Source organism: Thermobia domestica, chromosome 4, assembly GCF_964235325.1.
Source record: "Thermobia domestica chromosome 4, izTheDome1.hap1.1, whole genome shotgun sequence".
NCBI classification, from domain to species: domain Eukaryota; kingdom Metazoa; phylum Arthropoda; class Insecta; order Zygentoma; family Lepismatidae; genus Thermobia; species Thermobia domestica.
Genome location: NC_137457.1, coordinates 158,574,053 through 158,592,094, shown reverse-complemented (window position 1 = coordinate 158,592,094; position 18,042 = coordinate 158,574,053).

Below are 18,042 nucleotides of genomic sequence, written 5' to 3'. Positions count from 1 at the left end.
TTCTCACCGATCGCTACTCTCGTCACCACCCACTACTTTTCGACACTATGCACTACCTTCCACTTCACCCATGCAGACCACGTTATTACTATACCCCTTTGCACCTCCTTTTCACGCTCTATTGTTATACATTACCCCCTAATCATCTCGACCTAGAACTTCTGGACGACTATCGTATTCATGCTCATCTCCCTCACATATTTCCTTCATATACTGCACAGTGATTTTCCTTTGTTTACTAACAGGGCTCCCCCAGTCTTCATCAGCCTAGCGTCGCCCCTAGGCAGAAGATAACAGCATTCCTTGATCTAACCTTTCCCTTGTGTTGTGGCGTGCTAGCACTTCATTTCATCCTTCACGTTCATAGCATATAATTACCATCCTCTATCGTCTGTGTTATGTTTATAGTTTCAAAATTTATTTCCATTCTGCCGATTGCATTTGTTTATGATTTCTCTTATATGTTTATATTATTTGTGCATCCACCTGTCAGTATGTTTATGATCGCAAAGATCATAATGTCCATTCATAATCATATATATAGTGCTGTAAATAAATGACGAAGTAAAAGTAAAATAAAGGTTGAAACTGTAACCATGCATCCCTTAGATCCTCTCCCGATATCCTAGTTCAACCATTTTTCCTTTACATCCCATTCCTAAAAGAGAGCGTACCCCTCTAAGAGGTTGCTAGCTTAGGAGCTAGCTATAAAAAAAACAATGCAAGCGATCTTCATATCAGCTGTGACGTAATACACGTCAAACAGTTGTGTTTTGTAAATACCTTGCTCCTCCGATTTATTCGGGTTTCCTGCTTTCACACCGAGAAAGAATTGACGCAACGTAGACGGGCCTGAGCTAGGACAACGCCTACGCTGAAAGCTTTCTGTATCGCTGTGTTTGGTCACCTAAGCACCTATCCAAACGGGGTGCTTTCTACCTATTACCTTTACCTAGTCGGCTGTACACAAGAGCGTGAGGGTTGCTATGCCCCGAGGGCACTCGCAACCAGCTAAGGGGAGTGGTCCCAAACCTCCGCGAGGAGACTCTGGAGCTTTTACACCTTCAAATTCGCCTAAACGTCCTCGCACGCAAAGCGCACGTCATCCTTCAGACAATGACAGTAACCGCTCTCGCTCCCCTCTTCCATCTACATGGGCTGAAGCACTATTGATGGATACTGGTGCTATGGACGTTGTCCATCCTTCTAATCCCGATCCTTCCAACTCGCATCCTGGTACCAACACCGCGTCTGACACTGCTTCTGGTACAGATACTAGACACTCCACCGGCCGTCCTCAGTTGTATAACTTTCTACTTACTGGATTTGACACTCGATTCAAAACAGAAAAGCATATCTATCTTCAAATAGTCAAATATCTTCCAAGGGCGAATATTCAGGAAATCGTCCGGACCAAAAACGGGGGAATCATAAAATCTTTTGATCCCCATTTTGGCACTACTTTGCGCAATAAAGCTTCCTATGAGATATTCGGCCCAAATGCAAAGCTCCAATCGCTGTCTAGTAGTACCAAAAAGACGCAACCCCCACCACGCCGAGCACCAATGCTCTCAGTTGTAATTCGAGGTGTTCCGCCAGAATACACCGAGGAAGAAATAGAAGCTGAGTTACGACTTGAGGAATACTCTTTTAAGAAGTGCCTCCGTATTAAAAACAATACCGGACCAACGTACATGATTCGTCTTCTAACAGATTCTAAGGACACAATAGACGATATGTTACAGCATGGTGCTTACATCTATCGTCGCCGCTACAGGGTAGAACCGTCTCGCTCACCCCCTTCTCTGCCCATCAGGTGTGAGCGCTGTCAAACCTACAACCAGCACCCAACATCTCAGTGTCCAAATACTCCAAAGTGTGGCTATTGTTCTGGACCACATTCCACATCATCTTGCAGCAATCACAACCAAGCTCCACACTGCCTTACCTGTTCTGGTGATCATCCTGCCTATAGTTACAAGTGCCGCGCCAGACCAGCACCACAACCTGAAAAACCAGAACTTACAGTTCCCATTCGTACAATAGATTCCTCAACTCTTCCGAACAATTCTTTGCGTACACCTCTCACGGTGGAAGATCTTCTGCCTTTCACAACAGTTGTACTTCAAAATATTCATCCCTTCCTGCGCACTCACATTTTATCACAAGTTACAGCTGCTGCAAAACTTCTTTTCAATCTTCAGCTCCATGCCACATATTCCGGAAACACAGTCCACTTCCATATCTCATCACTTGAAACCTCTGTCTAATATGGCTTCGATCTATTACATTATGGCATATACCTTTTTCTTTTTAAACATCCGCTCATTCAACAGCCACAAGCTTATGCTTGAACAGCTCCTCCGTGAGGAAAAAGTTCATGCTTTTGCTCTAAATGAGACTTTTCTTACCCCACTTCATCAAGTCAAACTCTCCGGATATCAGTTCACTCGGTTTGACTGTCCACGGCATATAGCTCGAGCACATGGCGGCACTGCCATTGGCACTTATAACCATCTGCCTATCCGCGCACATGTTCTTCCTCCTCACATGCAACTTCCTGAACATAATGTTGTTACAATCTACTTACGCAATAGAATTATCACATTCTGCACTATTTATGTCCGACCAGGTCAAAGAATACCACACAACTTTTTTCAGTATGTAGACAACAACTTTCGTCACTACCTGATCATGGCTGATATCAATCTCCATAGTCGATCGCTGGGCGAAAAACAACGCTTCATAGATTTTATTAATCAATCCACTGCGGCAGAAATCTTAGATCTTCCTTCTGCAACACGCCCACTTAGTCAGACATCACCACATATCGTCATAGAATCTTCTAGTCTTACTGTATTCAACATACGAATTCTGCCTCCTTTTGGTAGTGACCATGCACCAATTCTTCTTGATGTTCCTTGTGCGGCACCACCAAAAATTTCTCGAGAGCCCATTCACTATTATGATTATGAGAGAGCTAATTGGCAATCGTACCAATCCGATATCGAGCACGCCCTAAGAGGAGTTTCTCCTCCCAACACGGACGTTGACCTTCTCCACGTCGTCGATACTCTTTCTAATATCATTACACACGCAGCAGAGGGCAATATCCCCCTGAAAAGCATATACCCTCATAAACCTCCAGTGCCAACTCAATATCATTCCATTATTACTGCATCTCGACAGGCGTTTCGAGACTACTTACACACTCAAAATCCTGAAGCTCTGCGTCAGCATCGTCGGTGGAACAGAATGGTACGAAACTATCTAGCAGCCTATAAACGTCGACGCTGGGCCCATACGTGCAATAGACTTGCAGAAACATCTAAACCTTCCGTTTATTGTCAGAAATTCCATCAACTTACTGGCACTAAGGCTCGCACTACTTACAACATTGTCGAACATGGTCATGCCCTTCAAACAGATGTCGAGAAGGCCTGCGCCTTCGCTAACTATTTTCAGGATATATTTACGCCTCCTCCTCATCATTTTGCCACTCAGCTTTACCGACATATCGAACGCCTAACAGATCCTACCCGACCGCAACTACGCCCTCATTGCAATCATACCATTGATCCTGCACAACCTCTCACTCAGCCAATCATTTCTTATGATATTGACACTGTGCTCCACTCTAAACGAAATACTGCACCTGGTTTCGACAAAGTCACATATCGCCTCATCAAAGCTACACCTCCTTCCTTCAATATTTTCCTTGCTTCCGTTTATAATTTCATTCTTCGTACCGGCTTTTACCCTCCTCAATGGAAAGTCTCTAAAATACTCTTGTTTTCTAAGCCGAATAAACCCCCTCAGGCTCTCTCGTCCTATCGCCCTATTGAACTTACTTCGTGCTTTAGTAAGATCTTCAAAAAAATTCTTGTGAACCGCCTTCATACCCATCTCACTACCTATAACCTCTTGCCAGTTCACCAAGCCGGCTTCAGACCTGCCATCAGCCTCTCAGATCAACTTCTTCGGCTTACCACTACTATTAGCAATCATTACAATTCATCTCGGCCCTCACGTCTCTTACTCTTTGACTTAGAAAAAGCCTTGGATAAGGTATGGCATATGGGGCTTCTGTATAAACTTCACCGTTTCCGCCTTCCAATGTGCTACATACGGCTCGTCCTCTCATTTCTTACCTCTAGGCTTGCCTAAATTACTATCAATAGCGCTCTATCATATCCAATCTTTCTACACTCTGGTGTACCTCAGGGCTCCGTTCTATCACCTCTGTTATTCCTTCTGTACATAGCAGATATGCCTCCTTTGCCACCAAACGTAAAAGTTTTTCAGTTTGCTGATGACACGGCGTTTCTATGCTTGGGCACTACTGTACAGCATATCAATCGAACTTTACAGCCTGCTATAAATTCATTTCTTGACTGGTGCACTCATTGGAAACTGACTGTCAATTCTGACAAAACGCAAGCAATAGTCTTTCAGTCTCCACAAAGACGCTCACGTATCAGACGAAACCCAAATCGTCTCGACCTGACCATTGATGGTACTACCATACCTTCCTCGAAGCAGATTACTTATCTAGGAGTAGTCTATGACCGCAAACTTCAATGGAAACCACACGAGCGGAAACTTCAATTACAAAGCACACGCAAACTCAACCTTATTCGAAAATTAGTTGGCACATCTTGGGGATTGCACTCTCATACCATTCTTACCAGATACAAAGTATTCTTACACCCTCTTCTAACTCATGGACACACTGCGTGGATATCAGCACCAGCCGCCTTCTATGAACGCCTCCAGATTATCGAAAGGCACGCTATTCGCCTTGCATTTCGCATTCGCCTGCCTTTCCCTACCACCGTATCACCTTTCCTCCTCTTCTACACCATATAGAGTCTCTACGCACAAAGTACATCACCAAGCGCATGAGCTCCGATAATCCTGTATTTTTTGATACTATCCATCTTGACATGGCTCATGACGTTCCTCCAAAATATATATATACTCCTCTTCAACATCTTCTGACCTTGTACTCTCAGACTGTCCCTGCCAATGATCCTCACAAACTACAATATGACATATATCATCCACATCATTATTCTCACTACGTTTATCCATCTTTGCACTTGTGATATCCTTCTTTACTAACCAGGGCCTCCACTTGTCACTCATTGGTCTCGAGTTGCCCCGAGACAGAAGATAACTCTCATTTGTTACTTTAACAACTTCTAAGTGTTGTCTCGTCTACTGCACTTCATTTCATATAAAACCGATACATGCCCATTGCCTACACTTAACTACTATAATTTATTGATTTTTTTGTTTTTCTTATCGTTTCTTTTATTTCATCTGTATCATCTTCATCACTTTCGCTTCTTTTATGTGTATGTATGTATATGTCAATATTTCTTTCAGCAAGCGATGATCCTGGAATGCAGATCTATCTACACCTTGGAATTGATGCAGACCAATTGATGCTTAATAAAGATTAATTAAAAAATCCTGAAATGCAGAGAAATCTTCTATGTAGAAATTGCTAGACACAATTGATGCTTAATAAATAATACCCCTTTGATTCCAAACTACCCATAGACCATCCATAGCTATCCTTTCTCCCGTAAATTTTGCCCTCCTCTCTTTCCCAAGAAAGGGTGTACCCCTTTGACGGGTGAACAATAAAAAAAAAAACAATGCAAGCACATACTTAGCTGGTTTCCAGCTTTCTCACTAGAGGCACTCCTGTAGTGTCAAGTCTAGGCTGAGAATATTACGCGTTTGTGGACGCAAGCGTGGCAGTTCTCAGTTTTTGGGCGAGAGAGTGAGAGAGCTCAAGGGTTTCACCCGAGTGGAGGCTGCACTACCGTACACATTAGTGTACTAATTTTTGGAAGCTTTTGCTTCATCATTCATCACTCATCACATCATCTGTACTACAATAGACGTCTGCTACACTTACATACACAGCGTTCTGGAAATCATCTTTTCCGGCTACTATGGCCAGTGGACAACATCCTGGTCTTGCGCCTGCAGTTCCTACAGCTTCTACTGTCTCTACGAAAGTAGAGAAGCGCAAAAGTTACAAGGACGCTTTTATCACTTCAGATCACGATCGCGGATTAGTGGGTAATCCTATCGACGGTGACCCAGCAACTAATCCAAAATCTCCTCCACACAAAAAGCATCATGATGACAATATCAGCATCGCCAGTTCAGACGACAGCTCTCGCCTAATGATTGTTGATGGCATTCAACAATTTCCTCAGAAACCACAGACAGAAATTCATAACTTTCTGCTCCAGGATTACGATCCGAAATTCCGGAACACCAAACTTCTACTCCAGCAACTTCTCAAATATCGACCTCGTTCAGAAATCACACAGATCATTCAAACTCAAAACGGATACATTATTAAATCGCCATTACCTAACTTCGCAACAACAGTCAGAGACAAACATAGTTTTGAGATATTTGGAAAAACAGCAAAACTCACAAAACTGAACGACAACCGTAAGAAACAAATGCCACCACCGAGACGAACTCCTGTTCTATCTGTAGTCATCCGCGGTGTTGATCCGTCTTACAGTGACGAAGAAATCGAAGAGGAACTACACCAAGAGGGATACACCTTCAAAAAATGCATACGCATTTGAAATAATCAAGGAGCTACTTATATGGTCAGGGTACTGACAGAGTCGCAGGAAACTATTGACGACCTGCTTGAACACGGAGCATTCATATACAAGCAAAGACATAGAGTGGAACCATCCAAAACATCGCCTCCTGTTCCCATACGCTGCGATCGATGCCAGGAATACATTCATCCTACGCCTAAATGCGTAAGTCCGTTTAAATGTGGCTACTGCGGTGGCCCTCATCCTACCCGCTCTTGTCCAAATATGCAACGGCCTCCTGAGTGTTCAACTTGCCATGAACGTCATCCAGCCTATAGCTATAAATGCAAAGCCAAACCTACTCCAGAAGAAGCCAAACCTGAACTAGTAGTTCCACTTAGAATACATGACGCACAGAATCAAACTTCCGAACCCAGCTCATCTGATCAACCAATTACTATTAAACAGCCTCTTGCCTTCATTACTCTTACTGTACAAAACATCCATCCGTTTGCACGTCCCTTAGTTCTACAACACGTCCAGTATGCTGCTCAATCAGTCTTCCTTCTTCAGTTCCAGGCGACTTACAATGGTCCAACTGCCTACTTTCATACTTTCCCATCTTCACAAACCTTCTAAATATCATCTCAGTATGGACATTATGGGTATTATCTTTCTGTTTGCTAACATACGCTCTCTCTGCACCCACAAAATACTATTTGAACAACTGTTACTCGAAGAGAAAGTCGATGCTTTTCTTCTTAACGAAACACATCTGACTCCCAAACTGAAATGCAAATTACCAGGATATACGATCATTCGCAAGGACAATACTTTACCAGCACGTCGGGCAAATGGCGGGGTAGCTGTTGGGTTTTCACCTCACATCCCATATCGTATCCACACTCCAGCAATTCAGAACCTTCCAGAAAATCTAGTAATCACTCTTTACTACAAATCCGATTATATTACAGTGGCCACTATCTACGTCCGCACAGGGCATCCAATTCCTCTGTCATTTTCTCAAAACATATCGAACACTTTTCAGCGTTATATCATTTTAGCCGATATCAATTTCCATAGTCGTTCCAATAGGGACCAAACTCATTTTTTGAATTTCATTCTCACCAATACGACGGGCACTTTTCATCACCTAGCTAAACCAACCAGACCTGAATCAAATACTACACCCGATATCGCTATCACGTCTGCCTCTGTAACGCCACGCTCCACTATAGATGTCCTTGATCCTTTCGGGAGTGACCATGTGCCCATAAAGCTCAGTATCAAATGCCGTAGCCCCCAACCTCTCGACGCACCCCCACCTCGCATGATTCCTCGATATGACAAAGCGGACTGGGAGAAATATCGAACATACCTCGCTGAACATCTCGAAGGCCTAAATCCTCCTACAACAGAGTCAGAGTTATACCAATCATTAGAGACTATCACCAATCATATCAATGAAGCATCTGCACAATATATACCACAATCTCAATATGCACCACAAAAACCTAAACTTCCACCACAATATCTTGCCATGGTAAAACGATCACGTCAGTTCTTCCGTGAATATACTCGCACAGGAAATCGAGAGGCACTTAGACATCACAGAGCACTCCAGCGCACTGTTCACAATTATGTTAAAGCCTTTAAATTAAGACAATGGATCAAAACTTGCAATTCTCTCTCCGAAACCTCTCATCCTACTCGATATTGGAAACGGCTAAACGCTCTCTCTGGCAAATATACCAAAACTTCATACCCGATCATCATCAATGACTCGCCTTTAGACTCTGATCTGGACAAAGCAAACGCCTTCGCCACTTATCTCCAAGATATCTTTACACCGCTCACTCCTGAACATCCAGTTCGCAATCACCCAGTGGATCACTTCGACTTTTCTTCACCTCATCTTCAGCCAAACAGTACTCACCCGCTTAATACATCACGTCCTCTTACAAAGCCCATCACTCCAGAAGATATTAGCACAGCTATTGCACGAAAACGAAACACCGCACCTGGCACTGATAACATCTCATATCGACATATCAAGGAAAGTCCATACGCAGTATTATATATTCTTTCTCTCATCTTTACATTCATCCTCCGCACTGGCTATATACCATTACAGTGGAAAACTTCAAAGGTACTGATGTTTCTCAAACCCAACAAACCCGCCGACTGTGTCTCCTCATATCGACCTATCCAATTGACTCCAGTCTTCAGCAAAATCTTAGAAAAGATTCTAGTATACCGTCTTCATGCACATCTTTCCAGATATAATTTATTACCATCACATCAAGGAGGTTTTCGTCCAAATTTCAGTATTAATGATCAGTTATTCCGGCTTCTCAATTACATCACAAATCACTATAATACTTCCTGGCCATCTTGTTTAACTCTTTTTGATCTTGAAAAAGCTTTTGACAAGGTTTGGCACCATGGCCTTGTTTATAAACTTCTCAACTTTCGTCTTCCTCTTACTTACATCAGATTCATATATAATTTCCTGTTCTGTCGCTTAGCATATGTTACCATTAATCATACCTTCTCTCATCCAATATTTCTTCATTCTGGTGTACCGCAAGGATCGTCTCTTTCTCCATTATTTTATCTTCTCTATGTAGCCGACTTTCCAACTCTGCCCGATAATATACACGTTTTTCAATACGCAGATGACACCGCCTTCTTAGCGCTGGGCAAAACCATCCATCAACTAAATACTTCTATGCAATCCGCCATAGATTCATTTGTCCAATGGTGTAAAGTGTGGCGCTTAAAGATCAACGCTCTCAAGACACAAACTATAGTTTTCCTACACCCTAAAAAGCGCACAAAAGTACAGAGAAATCCCAAGCTCCTTCATCTCGCAGTCAGCGATACACGTCTTCCACTCAGCAAAACAGTAACATATTTAGGACTTGTCTTAGACACACATCTCACCTGGAAGGCCCATTTGCAGCACATCACCACCAAAGCTTACAATCGTCTTAATTTACTCAAACGTCTTACAGGCACTACTTGGGGTCTCAGTCCAAAAACTGTACTCAATACCTATAAAGTATTTCTACGTCCGGTCATCACATATGCTCATCTAGCCTGGATTGCCGCACCACTCTCATTCTACAATAAATTGAAGATATTGGAACGACATGCACTGCGCATTGCTTACAGAATCAAACTACCCAGTCCGACATACGAACTCTATCAACGCATGACCTTTCCACATATTCTTTTCCATCTTGAGTCTCTCCGTCTTAAGTACATCACCACTCGTCTTGAGGATCATCACCCACTCCTCATCGATACAATGACAGCACACATCGACTTTCCACTTCGTGCCCATCTTCTCCATACACCATTGGCGCTGCTTTTTACCCTCTATCACTACACTCTTCCTCCGAATCACCATCATCTCCTCTTAGCCGCAGAATTGAAGGCCGACGTCATCCCACCCTTCATATGTCCATCATTCGCACAGTAACTCCTTTGTAACTAATCTGGGCCCCCGCTGTCTTTTCATCAATGCTTGGAGTAGCCCCCAAGCGAGAAGAATAACATGCATCTGTCCACTAACATAACCCTGTATTGTGTATGCTGTGTATCGCACTTCATCACATCATGCTCATCACCTCCATCATCACTTCATGATTGTGATCCAAAGATCACAATGTCCCTCCGAAAAGTGAGATTATAAATAAATAAATAATAAATGCAATCCACAATCTTCCTTCATTGTTTCACCATTTCCTTTCTCTTTATTCTTCACCATCCACATATCCGTATACAAATATCACATAGACCAACTCCCACTGTTCTTCCTATCAGTTCCCATGCATCTACCTTCCCATAGAGGGCGTAACCCTCGCACGGGTGGCTAGCCGCGGCTAGCAAAAAAAAAACAATGCAAGCGACATCTTCATATCAGCTGTGACGTACCACACGTCAAACAGCTGTTTTTTGTAAATACCTTGCTCCTCCGACTTGTTCGGGTTTCCTGCCTTTATAGCGAGAAAGAATCGACGTAACGTAGACGGGCCTGAGCTAGGACAACGCCTACGCTGCTAGCTTTCTGTATTGCTGTGTTTGGCCACCTAAGCACCTATCCAAACGGGGTGCTTTCTACCTATTACCTTTACCTAGTCGGCTGTACACACGAGCGTGAGGGTTGCTATGCCCCGAGGGCACTCGCAACCGGCTAAGGGGAGTGGTCCCAAACCTCCGCGAGGAGGCTTTGCAGCTTCTACACCTTCAAATTCGCCTAAACGTCCTCGCACGCAAAGCGCACGTCATCCTTCAGACAATGACAGTAACCGCTCTCGCTCACCTCTTCCATCTACATGGGCTGAAGCACTATTGATGGATACTGGTGCTATAGACATTGTCCATCCTAATACCGATCCATCCACCTCACATCCTGGCACCAACACCGCTTCTGATACTACTGCTACTTCTGGTACAGATACTAGACACTCCACCGGTCGTTCTCAGTTGTATAACTTCCTACTTACTGGATTTGACACTCGATTCAAAACAGAAAAGCATATCGATCTTCAAATAGTCAAATATCTTCCACGAGCGAATATCCAGGAAATTGTTCGGACCAAAAACGGGGTAATCATAAAATCTATTGATCCCCATTTTGGCACTACTTTACGCAATAAAGCTTCCTACGAGATATTCGGCCCAAATGCAAAGCTCCAAGCGCTGTCTAGTAGTACCAAAAAGACGCAACCCCCACCACGCCGAGTACCAATGCTCTCAGTTGTAATTCGAGGTGTCCCGCCAGAATACACCGAGGAAGAAATAGAAGCAGAGTTACGTCTTGAGGAATACTCTTTTAAGAAGTGCCTCCGTATTAAAAACAATACCGGACCAACGTACATGATTCGTCTTTTAACAGATTCTAAGGACACAATAGACGATATGTTACAGCATGGTGCTTACATCTATCGTCGCCGCTACAGGGTAGAACCATCTCGCTCACCTCCTCCTCTGCCCATCAGTTGTGAGCGCTGTCAAACCTACAACCAGCACCCAACATCTCAGTGTCCAAATACTCCAAAGTGTGGCTATTGTTCTGGACCACATTCCACATCATCTTGCAGCAATCACAACCAAGCTCCACACTGCCTTACCTGTTCTGGTGATCATCCTGCCTATAGTTACAAGTGCCGCGCCAGACCAGCACCACAACCTGAAAAACCAGAACTTACAGTTCCCATTCGTACAATAGATTCCTCAACTCTTCCGAACAATTCTTTGCGTACACCTCTCACGGTGGAAGATCTTCTGCCTTTCACAACAGTTGTACTTCAAAATATTCATCCCTTCCTGCGCACTCACATTTTATCACAAGTTACAGCTGCTGCAAAACTTCTTTTCAATCTTCAGCTCCATGCCACATATTCCGGAAACACAGTCCACTTCCATATCTCATCACTTGAAACCTCTGTCTAATATGGCTTCGATCTATTACATTATGGCATATACCTTTTTCTTTTTAAACATCCGCTCATTCAACAGCCACAAGCTTATGCTTGAACAGCTCCTCCGTGAGGAAAAAGTTCATGCTTTTGCTCTAAATGAGACTTTTCTTACCCCACTTCATCAAGTCAAACTCTCCGGATATCAGTTCACTCGGTTTGACTGTCCACGGCATATAGCTCGAGCACATGGCGGCACTGCCATTGGCACTTATAACCATCTGCCCATCCGCACACATGTGCTTCCTCCTCACATGAACCTTCCTGAACATAATGTTGTTACAATCTACTTACGCAATAGAATTATCACATTCTGCACTAATTATGTTCGACCCGGTCAAGGGATACCACACAACTTTTTTCAGTATATAGACAACAACTTTCGTCACTACCTGATCATGGCTGATATCAATCTCCATAGTCGATCGCTGGGCGAAAAACAACGCTTCATAGATTTTATTAATCAATCCACTGCGGCAGAAATCTTAGATCTTCCTTCTGCAACACGCCCAATTAGTCAGACGTCACCAGATATCGTTATAGAATCTTCTAGTCTTACTGTATCCAACATACGAATTCTGCCTCCTTTTGGTAGCGACCATGCACCAATTCTTCTTGATGTTCCTTGTGCGGCACCACCAAAAATTTCTCGAGAGCCCATTCACTATTATGATTATGAGAGAGCTAATTGGCAATCGTACCAATCCGATATCGAGCACGCCCTAAGAGGAGTTTCTCCTCCCAACACGGACGTTGAACTTCTCCAGGTCGTCGATACTCTTTCAAATATCATTACACGCGCAGCAGAGGCCAATATCCCCCTAAAAAGCATATACCCTCATAAACCTCCAGTGCCAACTCAATATCATTCCATTATTACTGCATCTCGACAGGCGTTTCGAGACTACTTACACACTCAAAATCCTGAAGCTCTGCGTCAGCATCGTCGGTGGAACAGAATGGTACGAAATTATCTAGCTGCCTATAAACGTCGACGCTGGGCCCATACGTGCAATAGACTTGCAGAAACATCTAAACCTTCCGTTTATTGGCAGAAATTCCATCAACTTACTGGCACTAAGGCTCGCACTACTTACAACATTGTCGAACATGGTCATGCCCTTCAAACAGATGTCGAGAAGGCCTGCGCCTTCGCTAACTATTTTCAGGATATATTTACGCCTCCTCCTCATCATTTTGCCACTCAGCTTTACCGACATATCGAACGCCTAACAGATCCAACCCGACCGCAACTACGCCCTCATTGCAATCATACCATTGATCCTGCACAACCTCTCACTCAGCCAATCGTTTCTTCCGACATTGGCACTGTACTCCACACTAAACGAAATACTGCACCTGGTTTCGACAAAGTCACATATCGCCTCATCAAAGCTACAACTCCTTCCTTCAATACTTTCCTTGCTTCCGTTTATAATTTCATTCTTCGTACCGGCTTTTACCCTCCTCAATGGAAAGTTTCTAAAATACTCTTGTTTTCTAAGCCCAATAAACCCCCTCAGGCTCTCTCGTCCTATCGTCCTATTCAACTTACTTCGTGCTTTAGTAAGATCTTCAAAAAAATTCTTGTGAACCGCCTTCATACCCATCTCACTACCTATAACCTCTTGCCAGTTCACCAAGCCGGTTTCAGACCTGCCATCAGCCTCTCAGATCAACTTCTTCGGCTTACCACTACTATTAGCAATCATTACAATTCATCTCGGCCCTCATGTCTCTTACTCTTTGACTTGGAAAAAGCCTTCGATAAGGTATGGCATATGGGGCTTCTGTATAAACTTCACCGTTTCCGCCTTCCAATGTGCTACATACGGCTCATCCTCTCATTTCTTACCTCTAGGCTTGCCTACATTACTATCAATAGCGCTCTATCATATCCAATCTTTCTACACTGTGGTGTACCACAGGGCTCCGTTCTATCACCTCTGTTATTCCTTCTGTACATAACAGATATGCCTCCTTTGCCACCAAACGTAAAAGTTTTTCAGTTTGCTGATGACACGGCGTTTCTATGTTTGGGCACTACTGTACAGCATATCAATCGAACTTTACAGCCTGCTATAAATTCATTTCTTGACTGGTGCACTCATTTGAAACTGACTGTCAATTCTGACAAAACGCAAGCAATAGTCTTTCAGTCTCCACAAAGACGCTCACGTATTAGACGAAACCCAAATCGTCTGGACCTTACCATTGATGGTACTACCATACCATACTACCGGACCTTACCATTGATGGTACTACCATTACTTATCTAGGAGTAGTCTATGACCGCAAACTTCAATGGAAACCACACGAGCGGAAACTTCAATTACAAAGTACACGCAGACTCAACCTTATTCGAAAATTAGTTGGCACATCTTGGGGATTGCACCCTCATACCATTCTTACCACATACAAAGTATTCTTACGCCCTCTTCTAACTCATGGACACACTGCGTGGATATCAGCACCAGCCTTCTTCTATGAACGCCTCCAGATTATCGAAAGACACGCTATCCGCCTTGCATTCCGTATTCGCCTGCCTTTCCCTACGGCTCCACTCTACCACCGTATCACCTCTCCTCCTATTCTACACCACATAGAGTCTCTACGTGTAAGTACATCACCAAGCGCATGAGCTCCGATAATCCTGTATTTTTTGATACTATCTATCTTGACATGGCTCATGACGTTCCTCCAAAATATATCTTCCTCCTCTTCAACATCTTATGACCTTGTACTCTCAGACTGTCCCTGCCAATGATCCTCACAAACTACAATATGACATATATCATCCACATCATTATTCTCACTACGTTTATCCATCTTTGCACTTGTGATATCCTTCCTTACTAACCAGGGCCTCCACTTGTCACTCATTAGTCTCGAGTTGCCCCGAAACAGAAGATAACCCTCATTTGTTACTTTAACAGCTTCTAAGTGTTGTCTCGTCTACTGCACTTCATTTCATATAAACCCGATACATGTCCATTGCCTACACTTAACTACTATATATTTTTTGTTATCGTTTCTTTCATTTCATCTGTATCATCATCGTCACTTTCGCTTCTTTTTCTATATATGTATGTATATGTCAAATTTTCTTTCAGCAAGCGATGATCTTGAATGCAGATCTATCTACACCTTGCAGATCAATTGATGCTTAATAAAGATTTAAAAAAAATCCTGAAATCCGAGAAATCTCCTATGTAGAAATTACTAGACACAATTGATGCTTAATAAAGATTAATAAATAATACACCTTTGATCCCAAACTACCCATAGACCATCCATAGCTTTCCTTTCTTCCGTAAATTTAGCCCTCCTCCCTTTCCCAAGAAAGGGTGTACCTCTTTGACGGGTGAACAGTAAAAAAAAAAACAATGCAAGCAAAACGCGCGCATTCGCATTTCAGACTCCTACTGTGGAGAAACCTCTGTTCAACAATCACGCAACAATTGGAAAAACCATACATATTGGAAAAACAAATCCGTCCATCAAAAACCACAATTGGCAAAGCTCAATTCTTCATACGTAAGTATATACATATAATAAGTATTATAGGTTAATTAATATTGATCATTTCCAATTATATAAATAAAAGAATGTGCAAGGTAAATTCATAATTAATCTAGTAGAAATTAAAGTATAATTCATAATTAGGGCTTGGTCTCATTACGTAAAAATTATATTATAGGTAACTATACGTAGTCTAATCACTGTAGAGCTCCTCCCTGGCTAATCGGTTAGCGTACGCAACTTTGGCGTAATCAACCCGTGTTCTATTCCCGGCGGAAGCTCATGTGGTTCGGATTCCACGTTAATCAGTAGGTCCACGTCTCACATAGCATCGTTGCTGAAAGGGACGCTAAACTAAACTCAACAACAATCTAATCACTGTACATAAAAGGAAACACTCAATAGCTTACATACAAATTATCGAAAATCTAATTACTTTTCGCTGCAACACTACAAAACATCCCTAAAAAGAAAAAAAATACCTATTTAGGGGAAAAATCACTGTAATTATTCTCGTTACAAACAACACTAGGATATGGACATAAATTATATATAACTGCAACAACAAACAACCAGGAAATAGCCAGCAAAATAGCGGGCGTGTCATCAAAGGTAAGTAACTTTCTCTTCTTACTTAGGTCACAATATTAAATAAATATACAAAGTGTGCCGGTATCTATAAATTAAAATACCATTAGCGTCCACGGCTACCAAACGGCAAATATACAAAGCGGGTGTGCAAAACTCGCAACAATAATGGCGCCAGCGCAAAGGTTACACATATGTAATAAAATATACAGAGCAAGCGGTAAAAGTATAAAGAGAACTCGCACTACGGTCAGACAGTAAGGGCGCCAGCGGAAAAAATCACACATACCTAATAAGCTATACAAAACAAGCTGTAAAAATATAAAAGGAAGTCGCAATTAATTCCAACAATAATGGCTACAGCAAAAATCACACATACGTAATAAAATATATAAAGCAAGCGGTAAAAGTATAAAGGGAACTCGCACTACAGCCAGACAGTAATGGCGCCAGCGCAAAAGATCACAGAAACATGTAATAAAATATACACAGCGGCGGCAAGCCTTTGTCGTAGAAAAGTTCAGTCTCACCTACTTCATCTCTGGTTAAAATTTTAGGGAAAAGGAGAGGCTTCCAATGTGCACGTTGGGGATTTTGCTCAAATTTTACACGTAGATAGTACCCTACTGGAAAGCAATAAATATGAAACGGATAACGGTACCGCGTCATATAAGTAGAGATATAGATAATTGTCTGGTTTTCGAAATTAATGCCTCAATTATTTATCATTTAACTTTTGAGGTTTCCTTCATCGTTTCAATTGCGGATTCAATCATAAAGTTGAACTTTCGGGCCCACCATTGGGTACGTTTTTAGTGTTTCTTCGACTCACTTGAATATAAAGAAATCACGCAAATTGGCAATTTTACATATTTTGGGTAAGTATTTTTTTTGGTTGGACTTTTGTTGCGTCTCTCCGTAGGTCGCATATTTTCAAAACGAAAGAGGCTCCCGGCGAATCGTCGTTACGGGGCGTCCAATTTTTGGAGAGAGATCGATAGTTGCCCGTCAGTTGTCTACCGACGCTTACGGCACAGAGGGGTAATGTAAGGGAATAAAGAAGCATTAAATTATGAAGGCCGTTGGCAGCCCTAAAATCTGGAACCATGAAACAGATGTCAAAACAAGGGAACACGTATTTAATAATTGCACAGGCATACCGTATCAATGTAAGAGCATTAGTAGGGATGGGATGGGGATTCTGCGCCACCTCATCATCCCCAATAACTTCTAGCACACCCCCCAATAAATTTAACCAATTCTAATAATTCTAATCTACCCCCCTAATAATTTCTAGCGGACTTTCTCTCTCCCAAATAACTTCTAGCACATATCAAATAACTTCTATCTCACTCTTAATAACTTCTAACACATTCTATCACAAAATTTATTTACAAAAAATCACTAAATCTGGTTATAACCGTTTTTGATTTCAAAAAATCACTAAATTTAGTTACAAAAAATCACTAAATCTGGTTATAACCGGTTTTGACTTCAAACTATCACTAAATTTAGTTACAAAAATCACTAAATCTTGTTATAACCGGTTTCGACTTCAAAAAATCACTAAATCTGGTTACAAAAATCACTAAATCTGGTTACAAAAAATCGCTAAATCTAGTTACAAAAATGATAAACCACTAAATCTGGTTACATAAAATAACTAAATCCAGTTACAAAAAATCAAATATCTCCACTATTTAAGAATGTATTAAAGAAATGTGAAAGGGGTATAAATACTGACTCTAAAACAATTATTTTAATGTTATTGGTTGCATATGTCTAAGGACAAAATTACAAAAACACTTTTATGACTTCAAAATATCATAAGGTTAATTAAATTTTACTTAAAACTA